General features: G+C 39.9%; 1 long non-coding RNA gene and 1 pseudogene across 1 annotated transcript in view; both read right to left on the bottom strand.

Annotated features, from left to right (window-relative positions):
• Positions 1–18,720, bottom strand: part of LOC119238244 (uncharacterized) — a 200,098-nt gene that overhangs the window by 121,520 nt on the left and 59,858 nt on the right. The gene's annotated exons all lie outside the window — the stretch shown is intronic.
• Positions 13,203–13,357, bottom strand: LOC119238243 (60S ribosomal protein L39-like; annotated as a pseudogene).

Below are 18,720 nucleotides of genomic sequence, written 5' to 3'. Positions count from 1 at the left end.
ATTTGAAAGTAATAGGAAAATCTCAGAATAATGAGAAAAAGTTTAGATATAATGAAATGTCTCCATTGCTGCTATTTATGTGTATCTCTTATAGGGGTGTTAGCTTATATTGCTGTATTCTGTTATTTCCCTGTGGAAGCCACCCATTCCTCTCCCACATCAGCAGGGGTCTTTGCTTAGAGAGCCAGTCAGTTCTAGTTTCTTTAAAAAAAAAAAAAAGGTTTATTCATTTGTTCATACAAGAGCTGGGGTACAGGCCAGAGATGAGTGGGTGAGAGGATTCACCAGAGACAGAGCAGGGGCAAGACAGGCAGATACACTGCTGAGGGGAGCAGTGGGCAAGACAGGAGAGGTCTGCTGCACCATGTGGGTCACCTCCCTGTCCGGGGATAGAACTCGTGCTGCAGTGGCTGCAAATAGCTTCACAGTGGTGCGTCTTAACCCCTTGTGCCACCAGGGATGCCCCAGTTCTAGTTTCTATCTGGAAAGAGACAGGTTCTGAGTCAGGAAATGGAACCTGGGAAGGAGAGTCTTAAGCAGAAGGAGGAAGAAGCCCTGCCATGCTCTGGTCTCACTCTTTTGCGTCCAGGTTTCTAGATGCCGTGCACAGGATGGTGGTCCACACACATGGGCACAGTGGGCATTAGTGTGAGTCAAATTCTGGTGAAATTCCAAATCTCAGGATGTAAGGCATGTCTTAGAAGCCAAATGATCTGGATTCATGTTCCTTTTTGGGCTCGTCTCTCTTTTGCTTAGAGTACCATTTTCTTTTCTCTTTTTAAAGATTTATTTATTTATGCATCCAAGAACTGGGGTACAGGCCAGTGGTGTGGGGGGTGAGAGGAGTCACCAGAGTCAGAGTGGGGAGCAGAACAGGCGAACTAACTGAAATACACTGTTGAGGGGAGCAGCGGGCGAGGCAAGAGAGGTCTCCTGTGCCATGTGGATCAGCAACCTGGCCGGGGATCGAACTCATGCTGCAGTGGCTGGGATAGCTTCATAGTGCTGAGACTCAACCCCTTGTGCCACCAGGGAGGCCCAGAATAGCACTTTCTAGTAAAAATAAAATCTGATTTTCCTGAGGATTTAGTCAGGACCAAGGGAGTACAGGACAACGCTAAATTTTCCTGGAATTATCTAATTCAATACCCACATCAGTCCAGGAAATGGGCATTACATGCATCCCCATTCCACAGAGAAAAAAAATGAGACTCCAGGGGTTGGAGTGACCTGCCCAGAGTCAGAGAGTTAGAAATGGACAGTGACAGAGCTTAGAAGACCCTCTTCCTGTTAGGAGCTCTTGTTAGGGCAACAGCGAGGAGCAAGCTCTAAGCCAGTGGGCAACTTCACAGTGACGGTGGCACTCTCTGCACACCACCCCTGGTGTCTTTCCAGACTCCACACAAAGTGAGGCACACTTAACCAGAGATCTCAGGTACAGAGCATTACAACTCCCAGCATGCCAGGAACCAGACTTCCTGAAGGGGTGTCTGCTGGAAACTAGGGGTAGAGGTGAGTGGTCATGTGGGACTCAAAAAGACTGAACATGTGTGTGCCCAGTCTCTTGCTTTTCTGGCTTCAGTTCCCACCTGGTCTCCATTCAGAGAGAGCTGCTGATAGGACAGGGAGCATCCAGCCTGTGCTGACCAACTCTCTCCCCAACCCCTTCACACTCCCCTTGTAAATAAACCTTTTTTCAGTTTCTCTCTGCATGTCTGCTTTAGGTCTTCTTGTGTTCTTAAGCACATGAGTGCAGACTCACAACCTCGGTCCTCACTGTTTCTCCCAGGGTTGCCCTGTAACAAACCTAAGTTTGTTTGATGTCAGCAACCCTCTCTCCCACTTGCCTTATGGCTCCAAAAACAAAACAAAATAAAACAAAACAAAACAAAAAAAAAAAACCCTTCCCTGATGACTTGTCTCAGATATGTTCAGGTCTGATAAGGAATTAGGTATCCACATTTAACCAGAATATACAGAGGTAGAAGTATCTGGAAGGTCTAAATGTGGCAGGCAGAAGTAATGTGAGATTCCCAAGAGTCAAGTGAAACTCCGGAGACAAGAATTAGAGCTTCAAAGAACTTTGTATTTTCCTGTCATACCAACCACTGAATGTCTCGGCTTTATTAATAACAAGATAATGTTTTTCTCCTCTGAGTGTGAAAATGTTGTAAATGATCTGGGAACAACCCTCCCTGATCTACACAATACAAATGTCGAGTGGACACATTCCCTGGCAAGCCACTGTGCTAGATGCTGGGTTATAGTGGTGAAGGTAGCTGGGCTCAATTACTACAGATCCTCGGAGCTCATTATGCCAAACATGCTACTCCCTTCCATGCAAACTTGGAAAATACCTATACATGGCACCAACAGAATTAAACCACCAAATTTAAAAGGTCAACTTGATTTCAAAAGTCAGTTCAGGGCCTCCCCGGTGGCGCAGCGGTTGAGCGCTGGGTTGCGAAGCTGCCCGTGGCCTCTGCGGCGCCGGTTCGATCCCCGGCTGCTCCCCGGCCACTGGAGGAGGGTCCCACATGGCGCGCAGACCTCTCCTGCCGCCCGCTGCTCCCCTCAGCAGTGTACTTCGGTCCTTCTGCCTGTTCTGCTCCCCGCTCTGGCTCTGGTGAATTCTCTCACCCTCCCGCGCTTCTGACTGTACCCAGTGCATGTATAAACAAAAAACAAACAAACAAACAAACAAACAAATAAATAAATAAAACATGCCTCTATAAAAAAAAAAAAAAAAAAAGTCAGTTCAATTGCTCACTCAAATGGCACCCCATTTTCCATAGGTGTAGAGTTTGGAAATAATTCAAACAACCCCTATCCCATCTCTAACTTTGAAATAATGAAATGAAATAAATTTCCATTTACCAAGTTGTGGCTACAAGTAGCAAAAGGGCGAGAAAGTGACGATGGGTTGGTCTCACAATTTAGAATCAGTTATCACAGGCAGAAATTTTTTCAAAGTTTGGAGACTGTGATAAAAGCAAGAGAATGTACAATCACATATAGAATCCTTAGTGGCAAACAGTCTACCTCCAAACTCTGTTCCAGATCTTCATTTCATTCTCTTGGTATGTTTTTGATTCATTTGCTTTTTGCTATCTTTCGAAGTCCGTAGTTTCTTTTTTTTAATGTAAACTTTTTGCTCCTCTGATAGCTTCTTTTCAATTAGCTTATTTGAAGAGTTCATTGAAGATGAAAAGTCCTATGTTAAATGTAAAGCAGTAACTCTACTAACTCTGCAAACAAATAAGGCGAAGGTCATGAAAAGCTAACATATTAAAACAGAAGCAAATAGGGAAAAGGCAATTTTCAGAAGATGATAAAATTTAACAACAATACTGATAATACCTGATGGTTTAGGATCTCCTTCCACTTGCACAGTCTCATTTATCATTGGATAGTACCACAAAGCTAAAGTTGAAGAAATAGCTACAATCTTATTTAAGAGAGCAAGAGAATTCAAAAGCTTGCTCCTAACTCTTAGAACAGAGGGACGAAGCCAGTATTTTTCAGTTGATTTGCATATTTCCTAGATTGCCTCCTCTGGAGATGCAGCCTTAGAGTAAGGCAAATGAGTAGCAAAATATCAATGGGTTAGCAAGCAGAGGAACAGAAGTTGGGCTTGTTTTGAAAAGCCATGATGAGTGCCTCGCTCTGCTCTTTTCTCTTATCAGTGGAGGTTTTAGAAGTATTTTGGAAGCATTTCCCATATCACCTCCCAGATCATCTGCATTCCAGGAAGCAGCCTCTGTGATACATGCACCTGACTTTCCCTGTAATTTCAAAAACAAAGGATTCCTGAGCAACAATGCATATCCTCTTCTGGACACCTGCTGAATTGCCTCTTCTAATCAGGAACTCATAGACAACTCTGGGGGACTGGCTATTTCTAGGAATTAAAGGAGTTCACCATGCAGGTGGGGAGCCTAATTGGGAGTCCCCAACCACATAATCCACCAAGAGGCTGTTCAGGAGAGACCAAGAATTCACAGAGCCTGGTACCAACTCTCTGATTTCATCTTTATGGTTATAGGATAGGGGCTGCACGCGATTAAATATTAAGATATGCAGAAAAGGATACTCGCCTTTCAATCAGTGAAATTATACTTGAGATCAAAAAGAAGTCTGAAGAACTTTTTCAAAATATGGATACATTTTAGAAAGAAGTTTGAAATATCCTGGAGAAATCTCCAAGCCTTGAGGTTTTTCACCTATTGTGTTGGGGCGGGGGTGAGAGGGTAGGGAGGCATGTCAAATCTCCAAACACAAGTAATTACTATTAAACTAAATTTTGTTTGGATTAGAAGAGTCAAATATTTTGGCATTCTCAAAATGGTTTCATATCAGCAAAACTGATACAGTTTCATCATCAATTCACTTGCTCTGAGTCAGTAAAATTGATTTATTTTTTCATCATGAATTCTAACAAAACACATAAATACCCCTTGCTTGGTTTGCCCTCAGTCCCTTCATCTGTAAATAGAAAGTGTGCTGGTATTGTTTCTCTCCAACCTGAACTTGAAACAGAATCACCTGAAGCGTTTAAGTTACAGATATTGGAATTCTACTGCTGAGTTTCACATTCAGTAGATTTTGGGTGAAGCCCTAGAATTAGCATCCTAACAAATTCCCTGGTAATTATGCTGTTATTCAGGCACAATACTTTGAGAACCATTGGACTAGAAGACATTTAAGTTAATTTTAAATATCTGTTTTCTATTTTTTTCATTTGATGGAGTAAGGAGGCAGCTTTAATTCGATATTGAAATCCTTCATGAAGCCACACATTTACAGTCACCTGATTTATGACGAAGGCAGCACTGTGCTGCAACGGAGGAAGAGCAGGCTTTTCAAAAACTAGAGGACCTCCCTGGTAGTGCAGGGGTTAGCATCTCAGCGTTATCAAGCTATCACCAGCCACTGCGGCGTGAGTTCTATACCTGGCCAGGGAGCTAACACACATGGCACAGCAGACCTCTCCTGTTTCACCCACTGCTCCCCTCAGCAGTGTATTTCAATAGATCTGCCTGTTCTGCTCCCCACTCTGTCTTGGTGAATCCTCTCACCCGGCATCTCTGGCCTACACTCCAGTTCTTGTATAAATAAAAATAAAAATAATTAAAAAAAAAAACTTGGTAGCTTAATTAGAGGAAAAACTTGGATTCACATCTCACACCACAAACACACAAAGACACCCATAGTTCTGTGTATATCTATACTTAAGAAGGAAATTTTAAATTCTTAGAGGAAAATAAGAGAAAAAAATTTTGTGACCTTGAGGTAGACTAAGATTTTTTAATAAAACACTTTTAAAAATTAACCATAAAATTAACCATAAAAATTTAATTGTGCTAATATGAATCATTTGTGCTTATTATAAGGCACCACTGAAGGAGGTGAAAAAGCAACATATTGAAAAAAAAAAAGGATATCACCACAAACATGTCTTAGAAAACTCTGCTAGAATATAAAGTGCTCTTATAGATCTAGTTAGAAGATAAAAAATTCAATAGAAGAAAGATCCAAAGGCTTAAAATGACACTTCACAAAAGAAAATACCCAATGTTGGGAAAACTGGACAGCCACATACAAAAGAATGAAACTAGACCACTTTCTCATATCATACACAAAAATTCACTCAAAATGGATTCAATACTTGTATATAAGACCTGAAATCATAAATACATAAAAGAAAATAGGCAAAATACTCCATGACACAGGCTTCAATGATGTCTTTGTGGTTTCAATTCCAATAGCCAGGGAAACAAAAATTTATAAATAAATTGGATGCATCAAAATAAAAAACTTTTACACAGCCAAAGAAACTATCATTACAACAAAAAGACACACTACACCAAATGGGAGAAAATATTCACATTTCATACATATTAGCCCACAAGGGGCTAATATCCAAAGTCTACAAAGAACTTCTATTTCTCAAAATTGGCAGAAGAACAAAAGAGATACTTCTCCAATGAAGTCATACATATGGTCAAGAGGCACAAGATAAAATGCTCATCATCACTTATCAGGGAATTGCAAATCAAAACCAAGACCACAATGAGACACCATCTCATTCATACCTGTTAGAATGACTCATTTCAAAAAGATCAGAAACAAATGCTGGTGAGGATGTGGAGGAAAAGGAGACCTGTACACTGTCGGTGGGAAGGGAGACTGATCCAGACCCTGTAAAAAACAGTACAGTGGTCTCTCAAAATATTGAAAAATAGATCTACTATATGATATAGCAAATCCACTCCTAGGTATCTACAGATAGAAAGTCACTAATTTGAAGGGCTGTATGCACTTCTGTGTTCACTGTAGTACCATTTACAATAGCCAAGTTTCGACCAAGGACAGATGAGTGAATTTAAAATATGTGGTATATATGGAATGGAATACTATTCAGGAAAAAAAAAGATGAAAAATTGCTATTTGCAACAACATGGATAGAACTGGAGAGGCATTATGTTAAGAGAAATAAGTCAGAAAGGTCAAATGCCAGGTTATTTCACTCGCGTGTGAAATAGAAACAAAACAGAGAGCAGAAAAAAATAAACCAAAAACTGATTGCAGAATTCAGGCTACCTGAAGTGGATGGTGGGGGTAGGTAATAAATGAGGGAGGGAACACAATGGACTATGGTAGAGGATTTGGGGTGCCTTGGTGGTGAGTGTGATATGGCAGCATATATCTCAAGAGATGAAAGCCTATATTCTGAATCATACAGTGTTGTAAACTACCATTACTTCAATAAAAAGTAACAAAAATAATCGTTAAGACTCAAACTTCTTATCTGCAAAAAAGGCAATTAATGTACTGTAAATAAATGAATAGAAACTAAAAAAAGAAAAGACCCAAGTGGGCAATAAAATATAAAAATGTGCTCAAATACAAAACAAAACTGTAACGAGATAACATTTATGCACCGACCAGAATAGTAAAAATGAAAGAGCGATCAACAATACCTACCCAAGGTTTAACCTTAAGGATCATACACTCCTAGTGCAAGTGTACTATTGTTAGTTATACACCCAGCAGAAATAGGTGCATATGTTTAACAAAGACATAGGCCACATGCTGTTTTGATAGAATTATTCACATTAGCCCAAAGCTAAAAACTACCCAAGTGCCCATCAACAGTAATATGGGCAAATAGATTATAGTATCTTTATACAATGGATGCTGTTCAACAGACCACAGACCTACAATAATATGGACAAATCTCATAAACCTCATGTCTAATAAAAGTAGATGGGTACAAAATAGTATATTCCATATCATTCCTTTCTTATAAACTTTAAAAAGAGACAAAATTCACTCTCAGAAGTCACTTTCCCAAATAGTGAGGAACATTAGTAGTAGTGGGAATGTTTCTTGATCTGGGTGCTAGTTACATAGGTATTTTTGTGAAAATGCAATGAGCTATAGACATCTCATAAGTACACTAAGCTGTACATTTACATGTGATTTTAAAAACTATAATGAAGGTCATTCAGTTCAGTTAGGTTCATACATCTGTTCGACCTCCAATAAGTCCCTTCTTCAGAGGAAGTTCATTTTTTCTTTTCTTGCTTTCTGTATAGAACTTTAAAACATTTTCATATTTTTTTAAGATTTATTTATTTATTTATTTATTTATTTATTTATACAAGCACTGGGTACAGTAAGAAGCGCTGGAGGGTGAGAGAATTCACCAGAGCCAGAGTGGGGAACAGAACAGGAAGACTGATGAAATACACTGCTGAGGGGAGCAGAGAGCATGGCAGGAGAGGTCTGTCATGCCATGTGGGACCCTCGCCGGTGGCCAGAGATCGAACCGGTGCTGCAGAGGCTGCGGGCAGCTTCGTAGCCCAGCACTTAACCGCTACACCACCAGGGGAGACCCTCTCATATTTAATTTTTAAAAGAATTTTCCTTTACCCATCATCTAAATTTTTCTTTATAATACATGAATTCAATAGCTAGCAGCATTGTAGCCAATAGATTTCAATGCCATATATAAACTGACAACACCCAAATATCACCTTTCCTGTGGACTCCAAATAAAAGTATCTATTTCTCCCAAATTTCCTTCCCTCTCACTTACCCATCTTAATAAATGGCCCCACCTTATTCTGTTGTCTTAAATGAAAACCCAGGAGCCATCCTTGACTTTCTCTTCCATTCACCATCCACACTCATTAAGTCCTATCTATTCTTTGGCCAATTCTTTCTAACATGCTTGTTACCATCATCTTTTACCTGAAAAACCATTTTAGCTTTTCAGCTGGCATCTGCGATTCTAATCTTAGCCCCGAAAGAAATTGAAACTGTACCATTCTCTTGCCTAGAACCTTTCAGTGGTTTAGCCTCACTGTGAAGGTCACAATCTGAATTCCATACCCTGGCCTACAAGGCCTTTCAAGATCTTGCCAATCATGTCTTTACCTCATTCCACTTCATCTCTGCCCATGTGCACTTGTTAGGATCCTCCCCTCCTTTCTACCTTCACACATTTCCTCTACCTGGAATATCCTTTTTCCTCCATGTTTGTCTGGCTATTTTTTCTTGTCATTCAAGTCTCTAATCCCTTAGAGATGGCTTTTGTGGCATCCTGACTTTATAATTGTTTATCAATCGTTAATCACTCTCTTTATCTTACTGTCTTACTTAAACCTTCTTCAAAAGCACCTTTTCAGGATGTCAAATTTTCTTGCCATGTTCCAGTATCACTCGGTAAGTATGTATTGAGTGAAATCATGAACTGTAGACCTCAACAGGATATAAAACACAATCCTATCCAATCCCCAGCTTCCGTAGACTCTGTATATATTGACTCTGTTCTTTGTTGCTTTGGTAGGAAAACATTCCTGAATGTCTTCATGCTGAACAAATAGCATCTGACAGCTGAACAATGTTCAGTGGCTGCACCTCTGGGTGTCACACTGAGACATAAAAGACAATAGCTTATGAACTTTTGGAAAAGAAGACAAAGGCAGGCGCATGGGGCAGCCTTCTGCTGCCAATGCTGGATCAAGATCTGAAAGGAAGGCGGGGGTGTGAGAAGCTGAGATCCAGGAATGCATGAGAGGTCCTGGGGAGAAGGACCTTGATGTTGGTCCAACACTTGCTAATGCCAAAGAGTTTTGATATCTATTCTGTTTAGGGCAGAAAACAATCTCCGAGCTTTGGTAGCCTGAGGGTTAGGTATATTATGTGAGAACAAATAATTACATTAAGAAGCAAAAGGGTTAATTGGAAGATTCTTGCTTACAAAGGCAAAGTCTAATCCCTACACAAAGACTAAGTATCATAGAGCAAACATTTGGTAAGCATGTTTCATTAAGAGAAATGGACCCTCAGAATGGTTAATTAAATGTACATATATTTTATAGTTAGAATTTTCTGCCCAGCCCATTTACTCTTTTTTTTTTTTTTTTTTTTTTAACTTGAGCAGCGGTGGTGGTGGGGAAGGGGCTGTTAAAGTAGGTCAAAAAGGAGATATAACTCACCACATCCAGTTTTCATTGTCTCATTAGGCCAAATCCTGTGGTCTTGGTTGCCACCCCTTAAAAAGATGCTGCACAGCTCAGCACTGCAGCTGCTGTTACACAACTTCACTCCTTCCCCATTCCACTGCTGTGGATCCCTGACAGGCTGCACCGAGCAAGGTAGCAATCAAAAAGCCATCAGCACCCCAGAACAGTTGATGCAAATAAACCTTGGGCCACTGAGATGTTACTGGGACATAAACCAACAAATAGATGCTGCATTCATACCCTTCTGGAACTGTAAACGTGCCCTAATTAAAGCAGGCACAGCAGCTCTGCAGACGCAGCCAGACAGCAAATGCAGTGCTGTCTGCCTGGCTCCTCAGCTTCCAGGCTATGGCAGCGCATTGTGAATTACATAAACTCATCTGTAACTCATTGTTCTCCATTTCAATAATTAGACATTTGCCTATTGAGCCTAGGTAGTCTCTAAAAGATTTGCTGCATAAAAGCAGTGTAGGACCTTCACAGGACACTCCTCCCAGGGAAGGAATTCTTGAGAGCCTCCCTATTTCTGTAGCCTGCCCTCCAGGGGCGCTGACCAAAGGCTGAGCCAAGCCCTGGGGTCATAGAGGGTCAATCCCAGAAACCATGAAGGGTTCATTCAGCCTTCCCTCCAGAAGAATTAAGGGTTAGTAACCAAAGTCAACCTCAGGACCCTGGCATAGAAAATTTAAATGAAACCTCAGGATAGATACAAGCTAAGTTAAGAGTTTTTCTGGAAATAAACAGCAAATAATGAAATCAGTGTGATTTTGCATTTTGATGTTCAAGAAATCTAAGGATATAACTCATATAAAATTGAAATTAAAAAAAAAAAAGAACAAAACTCTCCACACGATTTGCTTGAAATGCCCTATAAACTAACTGAGATCATATGTTCCCCCCTCAACATACTCCCACTCACACCATATCTGCGTAGTGGAACAAAAAAAGTGGAGACACATAGACAAGGAACCATAAAATACGAACCATGGGTAAAGAGGGTAAAGAGGAGGCAGAAAAGTAGGAAACATGTGCCAATAGGTATAGCAGGTTTCAAAAACGATAGTGAATTTTTTGTGTCCTTTCCCAATAAGGGGTGAAGCAAATGGCTCCTCTTCTTAAATCTGGTGGACTTGTGACTCCTTCAACAGACAGAATAGAGGTGATGCTGTGTGACTTCTGAGACTAGATCAGAAAAGACCATCCACCTTCCAGCTGGATCTGTTGGGGTACCTGCTCTGGGGGAAGCTGGGTACCACATAAGAAACCCCGAGACCACCACACTTGCGAGTCCACATACAGGAGTTCTCAGCTTACACCCAGCAGCCACTGCCAGCCACCTGGCCCGGCTGGACCTTCAGATGATGGCACCCTAGCCAGCAATTTACTGCAGCCTTGTGAAAGATCCCATGCCAAGAGTACCCCTAATTCCTGACCCACAAAATTGTGAACAAAAGGATTGTCTTAAGAGTCCAATTTGGGAATATTAAATAGAACAATGAAGTTTTTTTGAAAGATTTATTTATTTGTGCATACAAGAACTGGGTTACAGGCCAGAGGTATGGTGGGTGAGAGGATTCACCAGACAGAGTGGGTAACAGAACATGTAGATCTATTCAAATACAATGCCAAGGAGAGCAGGGGGCAAGACAAAAGAGGTCTGCTGCACCATTTGGGTCAGCTCCTTGGCCAGGGATTGAACTTATGCTGCTGTGGCTGCGGACAGCTTGACAGTGCTGCCTCTTAACCCCTGTCATGCCCACTGTTCCCCTCAGCAGTGTATTTCAGTAAATCTGCCTGTTCTGCTCCCCACTCAGTCTCTGGCAAATCCTCTCACCCCCCTACACCTCTGGCCTATACCCCAATTCTTAAATAAATAAATAAATAAATAAATAAATAAATAAATAAATAGCTTAACTGAAATTCTTTTCTCATGAAGACAGACAGGCTGCCTGCCCATGAGCTCTCATCACAAAGCATCCTAAAGACAGACACTGTCTGCGCACCAGCACAGCCTCCAGTGAAGACTTGGGCTGGAGGTCACAACGATGACCTCGAGAAAGAATTGTCTTCTCTACTTTAACCTGAGCTCTATCTCTGTGTAGCTTTCACCCATCTGCCCTAATTCTGCCTTCTGATGCCAGAGCAAGTCTTCTCTCTTCTTCTATGTGACATCAGAAAAGATTATGCAAATAGAATAGGTCAATAGACAAGAAAAACCTCCTTTGTTCCCAGGTCCTTTGAAGCATTAAGACATTATAGTAGTGTTCTCTCCTGAAATCTCCCTGGGGTCAGAACATTTACACATTCTTTGCATATGAACTTCTATGAAGAAATGGAGAAAATGTATAAAAAAAATTGTGTTTATTATAGAGTTTTTTTCTCTTTAAATGTGTTTAAAATGCCCATATTATAAAAAAAAAAAAAAAGAGGAAAATTGCACACCAAAATAAATCCAGGCTGGGTTAAGGAGTTAAAGGTAAGCAATTCAATTTGATTATTAAAAAAAAAAAAGAATAAAAATATAGATGAGTGTTTATATTGCAGATGGAGAAGATCTTTCTCAGCATAACTTCAAAGACAATGATGAAAACTGACAGAATTAATCAAATGCAAACTCAGGATGTCTGCATAAGAATATTTAGGAAAAAAATTGAAGGTTAATGAGAAACTAGAAAAAAATTATGTATTATCAATAAAGTAAAAGATTAAGAATATTTAATGTATGATTTTTAATTCCAGCTAGTATGAAAGTGAACATTCCAACTGGGGAAAACACAAGCAAAAAAGAAAAGTGAACATGCATTATAGAAGAAGTACAAATGACCTATAAATATATGAAAATTTTTCTACCTTTCTTTTATTACCAATGAATTGAAAATTAAGTAACCTTGCATTGTTTTACTTCTGGTTTTGGGTTTTTTTAAGATTTATTTATTTATTTATACAAGCACTGGGTACTGTCAGAAGCGCAGGAGGGTGAGAGAATTCACCAGAGCCAGAGCGGGGAGCAGAGCAGGCAGACTGACAAAGTACACTGCTGAGGGGAGCAGCGGGCGCCGCAGAAGAGGTCTGCGCGCCATGCGGGACCCTCGTCTGGTGACCGGGGATCGAACCAGTGCTGCAGAGGCTGCGGGCAGCTTTGTAACCCAGCGCTCAACCGCTGCGCCACCGGGGAGGCCCTGTTTTACTTCTCCTTGGAACACATTTTCTTTTTTTTTAAAAACAAAACAAAACATTTATTTATGCATACAAGAACTGTGTTACAGGCCAGAGTTGTGGGGTGTGAGAGGATTCAGAGTGGGGAGAAGAACAGGCAGACTGACTGAAATACACTGCTGAGGGGAGCAGCAGGCAAGACAGGAGAGGTCTGCTGCACCATATGGGTAGCTCCCTGGCTGGTCAGGGATCGAACTCATGCTGCAGTGCTGTGGACAGCTTCATAGTGCTGTGCTTAACCCCTTGCACCACCAGGAAGGCCCTGGAACACATTTTCTTTTTTTTTTTCCTTTTTTTTTTTTCCAAACAGCTCACATATTTATTACAGAGCCAGGTACAACGGTGTACCAAGAGAAAACATGTCCACAAAGCAGTGATGTTTTCAGTGACATGGTAGATGCTACTGATCTCAATACAGCATAAATATGCATGCCATCTCCGTGCGATTTCTTACAGACCCAGCTTGGTTCTCTCCAGTGTCTCCTCTTGGAATGGTACCTGATTTTATTACCAGTTTTCATCCGAATCCACTGGGGAATGGGACGATTCTGTTTTTGTTTCTTGGCTAGCAATCGCTTGAGCCTGAAAGTCTTGTGAGAAGACATGGTGAGGAAGAGGTAAGCTCACACAGCACGATGGCGGTGGGAAGGAGCGAGAAACATTTTCTTTTTTTTTTTTTTTTTTTTTTTACATAGGTTTTATTTTTTTTTTTTATTTTTTTAATATTAAATTTTATTTTTATATTCCCCCATACAATTGCAAATGCCCCATTCTGACCCCAATCCTTCCCCTCCCGCCCCCCACCCCCCAAAAAGTGTCTCTGGTTCATAGTTTTTGTTGATTTTGATTTTCACTTTCTTATATTCATTTTCCTGGTCCCTTATTTAAGTTTTCTAGATTCCTGCTATGAGTGAGACCATCCGGTATTTTTCTTTTTCTTTTTGGCTTATTTCGCTGAGCATGATCCCTTCCAGCGCCATCCATGTTGCTGCAAATTGCATGTGTTTATCTTTTTTGAATGCTGAGTAATATTCCATGGTATATATGTACCACATCTTCTTGATCCAGTCATCTATTTTTGGGCATTTGGGCTGTTTCCAAAGCTTAGCTATTGTAAACAGTGCTGCTATAAACATAGGGGTGCAGATGCTCTTTGGAATTGATGTTTCTGTGTCCTTTGGGTAAATACCTAGGAGTGGAATTGCTGGATCATATGGAAGCTCTATGTTTAGTAGGTCCAGAAATCTCCACACAGCTCTCCATAGTGGTTGGACCAGTTTGCACTCCCACCAACAGTGCAGAAGAGTTCCTTTTTCACCACACCCTCGCCAACATTTGTTGTTGCTAGTTTTTTTAATATGTGCCATTCTCACTGGTGTGAGATGGTATCTCATGGTAGTTTTGATTTGCATTTCCCTGATGACAAGTGATGTTGAACATTTTTTCATATGCCTGTTGGCCATTCGCATTTCCTCTTCAGAGAAGTTTCTTTTTAGCTCTTCTGCCCATTTTTTGACTGGATTATTTTCTTTGTTGTTGCTGAGTCTCATCAGCTCTTTGCAGATTTTTGTGATCAGTCCTTTATCATTAGTGTTGGGTGCAAAAATGTTCTCCCAGTTGGTGGGGTTTCTCTTTGTTTTTGTTATTGTCTCTTTTGCTGTGCAGAAGCTCTTTAATTTGATGTAGTCCCAGCTGTTTATCTTTGTCTTCACTATCACTGCTTTGGGTGATGTGTCTGTAAAGATGTCTTTGATGTGCAAATCCCGTAGTGTTTCGCCTATATTTCCTTCTATGTATTTTATGGTTTCAGGTCTTATGTCTAGTTCTTTAATCCATTTTGAGTTGATTTTTGTGTATGGTGTGAGGTAGTGGTCAAGCTTCATTCTTTTGCATGTAGCGACCCAGTTTTCCCAGCACCATTTATTGAACAAACTTTCTTTGCTCCAATGCATAGTCTTTGCTCCTTTGTCAAAGATTAGTTGACCATAAATCTGTGGGTTTATTTCTGGATTTTCTATTCGATTCCATTGGTCTGTATGTCTGTTCTTGTTCCAATACCATGCAGTTTTGATGATTATGGCTTTGTAGTATAGTTTGAAGTCTGGGAGTGTGATGCCTCCATTTCCTTCTTTTTTTTTCAGTAGAGCTTTGGCTATTCGGGGTTTTTGGTGATTCCATATGAATTTCATCAATAATTGTTCTATTTCTTTGAAGAATGCCATTGAGATTTTGATTGGAATAGCATTGAATCTGTATATTGCTTTTGGTAGGATGGCCATTTTAATAATGTTTATTCTTCCAATCCATGAGCAGGGGATGTCTTTCCATTTCTTTGTGTCTTCTTCTATTTCTTTTAACAGTGTTTTATAGTTTTCTTTGTATAGGTCCTTTACCTCTTTTGTTAGATTTATTCCCAAATATTTGATTTTTTTTGTTTCAATAATAAAAGGGGTGGTTTTTTTATTTCTTCTTCTTCAGATTTATTGTTTGTGTATAGGAAGGCTACTGACTTTTGCGTGTTGATTTTGTATCCTGCCACTTTACTGAATTGATTGATGAGTTGAATTAGTTTTTCTGTGGACTTTTTGGGGTTCTCTATGTATATTATCATATCATCTGCAAATAGTGATAGTTTGACTTCTTCTTTTCCTATTTGGATTCCTTGGATGTCTTTCTCTTGTCTTATTGCTCTGGCTAGGACTTCCAGTATTATATTGAAAAGCAGTGGTGAGAGTGGACATCCTTGTCTTGTTCCAGATCTTAATGGAATTGCTTTCAGCTTTTCACCATTGAGAATGATACTGGCTGTTGGCTTGTCATAGATGGCCTTTATGATGTTGAGGTATGTTCCTTGTATCCCAAGAATTTCAAGGGCTTTTATCATGAATGGGTGTTGCACTTTGTCGAAAGCTTTCTCAGCATCTATTGATATTATCATATGGTTTTTATATTTCTTTTTGTTGATGTGTGGATAACGTTGATTGATTTTCGGATGTTAAACCATCCTTGTGCCCCTGGAATGAATCCAACTTGGTCGTGGTGAATTATCTTATGGATACATTGTTGGATTCTGATAGCTAAAATTTTATTGAGGATTTTTGCATCAGTGTTCATTAGGGAGATTGGCCTGTAGTTTTCCTTTTTTGTGTTGTCCTTATTCGGTTTTGGTATTAGTGTAATATTGGCTTCATAGAACGTGTTTGGTATTGTCCCTTCCTTCTCATTTTTGGAAGAGTTTGTGAAGGATAGGCACTAATTCGTCTCTGAATGTTTGGTAGAATTCATTTGTAAATCCATCAGGCCCTGGGCTTTTGTTTTTGGGGAGGTTTTTGATTACCATTTCAATTTCGCTGCTTGTAATTGGTCTGTTTAGGTGTTCTATTTCTTCTTTATCTAGCTTTGGGTGATTGTAGAGTTGTAGGAATTTGTCCATCTCCTCTAGATTGTTGAACTTGTTTCCATATAACTGTTCATAGTAGTTACTGATTATTCTTTTGATTTCTGCTGTGTCCGTTGTGATTTCTCCTCTTTCATTTATGATCCTGTGTATTTGTGCTTTCTCCCTTTTTTCCTTTGTGAGCCTGGCTAGGGGTTTGTCTATTTTATTTTATTTTTTCAAAGAACCAGCTCTTGGTTTCATTGATCTTTGGATTGTTTTTTAGTTTCAATTTCATTTATTTCTGCTTTCGTTTTTATTATTTCTTTTCTTCTACTGGTTTTAGGGTTTTTTTGTTGTTCTTTTTCTAGATCTTTGAGCTTCGAGATTAGGTTGTTTCTTTGAGTTCTTTCTTGTTTTTTGATGTGAGCTTCTATTGCTATATATTTTCCTCTTATTACTGCTTTTGCTGCATCCCATACATTTAGGATATTGGTGTCCTCCTTGTCATTCAATTCAAAGAATTTTTTAATTTCTTCTTTGATCTCCTCATTAGTCCAGTGGTCTTCCAGTATTGTGGCTTTTAATCTCCATGAGGTAGGATAGTTCCTTGCCTTCTTTTTATGATTTATTTCTAGTTTGATGCCTTCGTGGTCAGAAAAGATGGTTGGTATGATTTCAATCTTGGTGTATCTGTTGATGTTTGTCTTGTGCCCCAGTATGTGATCGATCCTGGAGAATGATCCGTGTGCGCTTGAGAAAAATGTGTACTCCGTTTTTTTTGGGTTTAGTGTTCTATAGATGTCTGTTAAGCCCAAATGCTCTAGGTCCTTATTTAGAGCTTTAGTTTCTTTACTTATTTTTTGTCTTGTTGATCTATCCATTGTTGATAGTGGTGTGTTGAAGTCTCCCACTACGTATGTGTTTTCTCTGATGTCTGTTTTCAGAGAGGACAACAGTTGTCTGATATATTTTGGTGCTCTTTCGTTTGGTGAGTATATGTTAATGAGTGTTATTTCTTCTTGAAGTATTGTCCCCTTAATCATAATGTAGTGACCATTGGGGTCTCTTTTTATTTTTTTGAGTTTGAAGTCTGTTTTATCTGATATAAGTATAGCTGTTCCTGCTTTCTTTTTTGGCCCATTTGCTTGTAGGATTGTTTTCCATCCTTTGACTTTGAGCCTATTTTTATCTTTTGTAGCTAAATGTGTTTCCTGGAGACAGCAAAAGGTTGGGTTTTGTTTCTTAATCCAGGCTGCAACTCTGTGTCTTTTTATTGAAGAGTTTAGTCCATTTACATTTAGAGTTAATATTGATATGTTAGCATCTGTATTGTATGTTTGTCTTTCCATTATGTTTTATTTTCCTTTGATTTTATTTATTCTTTAATAACTTTTTTTTTTTTTTGGTCTTCTTTCATTGTTATTCGTCCCTCTGAGGTTCTGGCTTTAGGATTCCTTGTAGTATTTTTTGGAGTGGGGGTTTATTCGTAATGAAATTCCGGAGTTTCTCTTTGTCTGGGAAGGTCCATATTCTTTCTTCATGGAGGAAAGAGAGCTTTGCGGGATAGAGTATTCTTGGTAGGCATCTGTTTTCTTGGAGTCTGTTGACTATGTCCCTCCACTCTCTCCTTGCCCGTAGTGTTTCTTCAGAGAAGTCTGATGTCAGCCTGATTGGTTTTCCTTTGAATGCTATCTGTTTCTTCCCTCTTGTCAGCTTCATTATTTTTTCCTTGTCCTGGATTCTTGGGAGCTTTACTATTATGTGTCTTGCTGTGTTTTTCCTTTCGTCGTGGAAGTTTGGTGTTCTTCTTGCTTCTTGTATATCAATTTTCAGCTCCTTCTTCGCATTTGGGAAGTTCTCTTCAATTATCTCCTGGAATATTTTCTGTTCCTACATCTCTCTCCTCTCCTTCTGGGATTCCTATAACTCTTATATTTCCTTTCCTCATGGAGTCAGATAGTTCCCGAAGTCTTTCTTCATTCTTTGTCCTTCATACTTCTCTTTCCTTTTCTGTTTTGGTTCTTTTTATTTCTGTGTCTTCAAGAGAACTTATTCGTTCTTCCATTTCATCTATTCTGCTTTCCTTGCTTTTCCCGGAGTTCTTTAGTTCCTCCATTAATTCTTTGATCTCCTGCATTTCTTTTACTTCCCTCTTTAGGGACTCAATTTCCTTCTTCTGATCTATCACTCTTTTAATCATGGCAATTTTAAATTCTCTTTCTGGAAGGCTCAGAAGTTCTTCCAAGTTGCTGTCGTTGCAATCTGGGGAGTGGTTTTCTTTTTGTGGTGTGCTTCTTTCCTGAGGAGTTGTTAGGTTGCGTGTGGTTCTTCTACTCCCTACTGTCTGTTTTCTAATTTGTCGTATGCGTTGGGACACTGTGTTGCTCGGACTGACTGACATCTTGGGTGAACTTCTCCGCTCCCCTCTGGCTCTTCCAGGAGCCATCTCTGTCTTCTGGGGGAGCTTTCTGCTGGTTTTAGGCAGTTTTTACTGAAGAAATGTCCCTGTTCTCAAATGGCGAAGCGGGATGCAGTCCCTGCGCCTCCGGTTTCAGGCACACTCTTCTGCGCACCCGGTCTGCCCCGGAC

The sequence above is a fragment of the Talpa occidentalis genome, unplaced genomic scaffold, assembly GCF_014898055.3.
Source record: "Talpa occidentalis isolate TD23 unplaced genomic scaffold, MPIMG_talOcc4v2.1 talOcc4.11, whole genome shotgun sequence".
Classification (NCBI taxonomy): Eukaryota; Metazoa; Chordata; class Mammalia; order Eulipotyphla; family Talpidae; genus Talpa; species Talpa occidentalis.
Note: the sequence above shows the minus strand (reverse complement) of the source record. Positions and strands in the feature narration are given on the sequence as shown.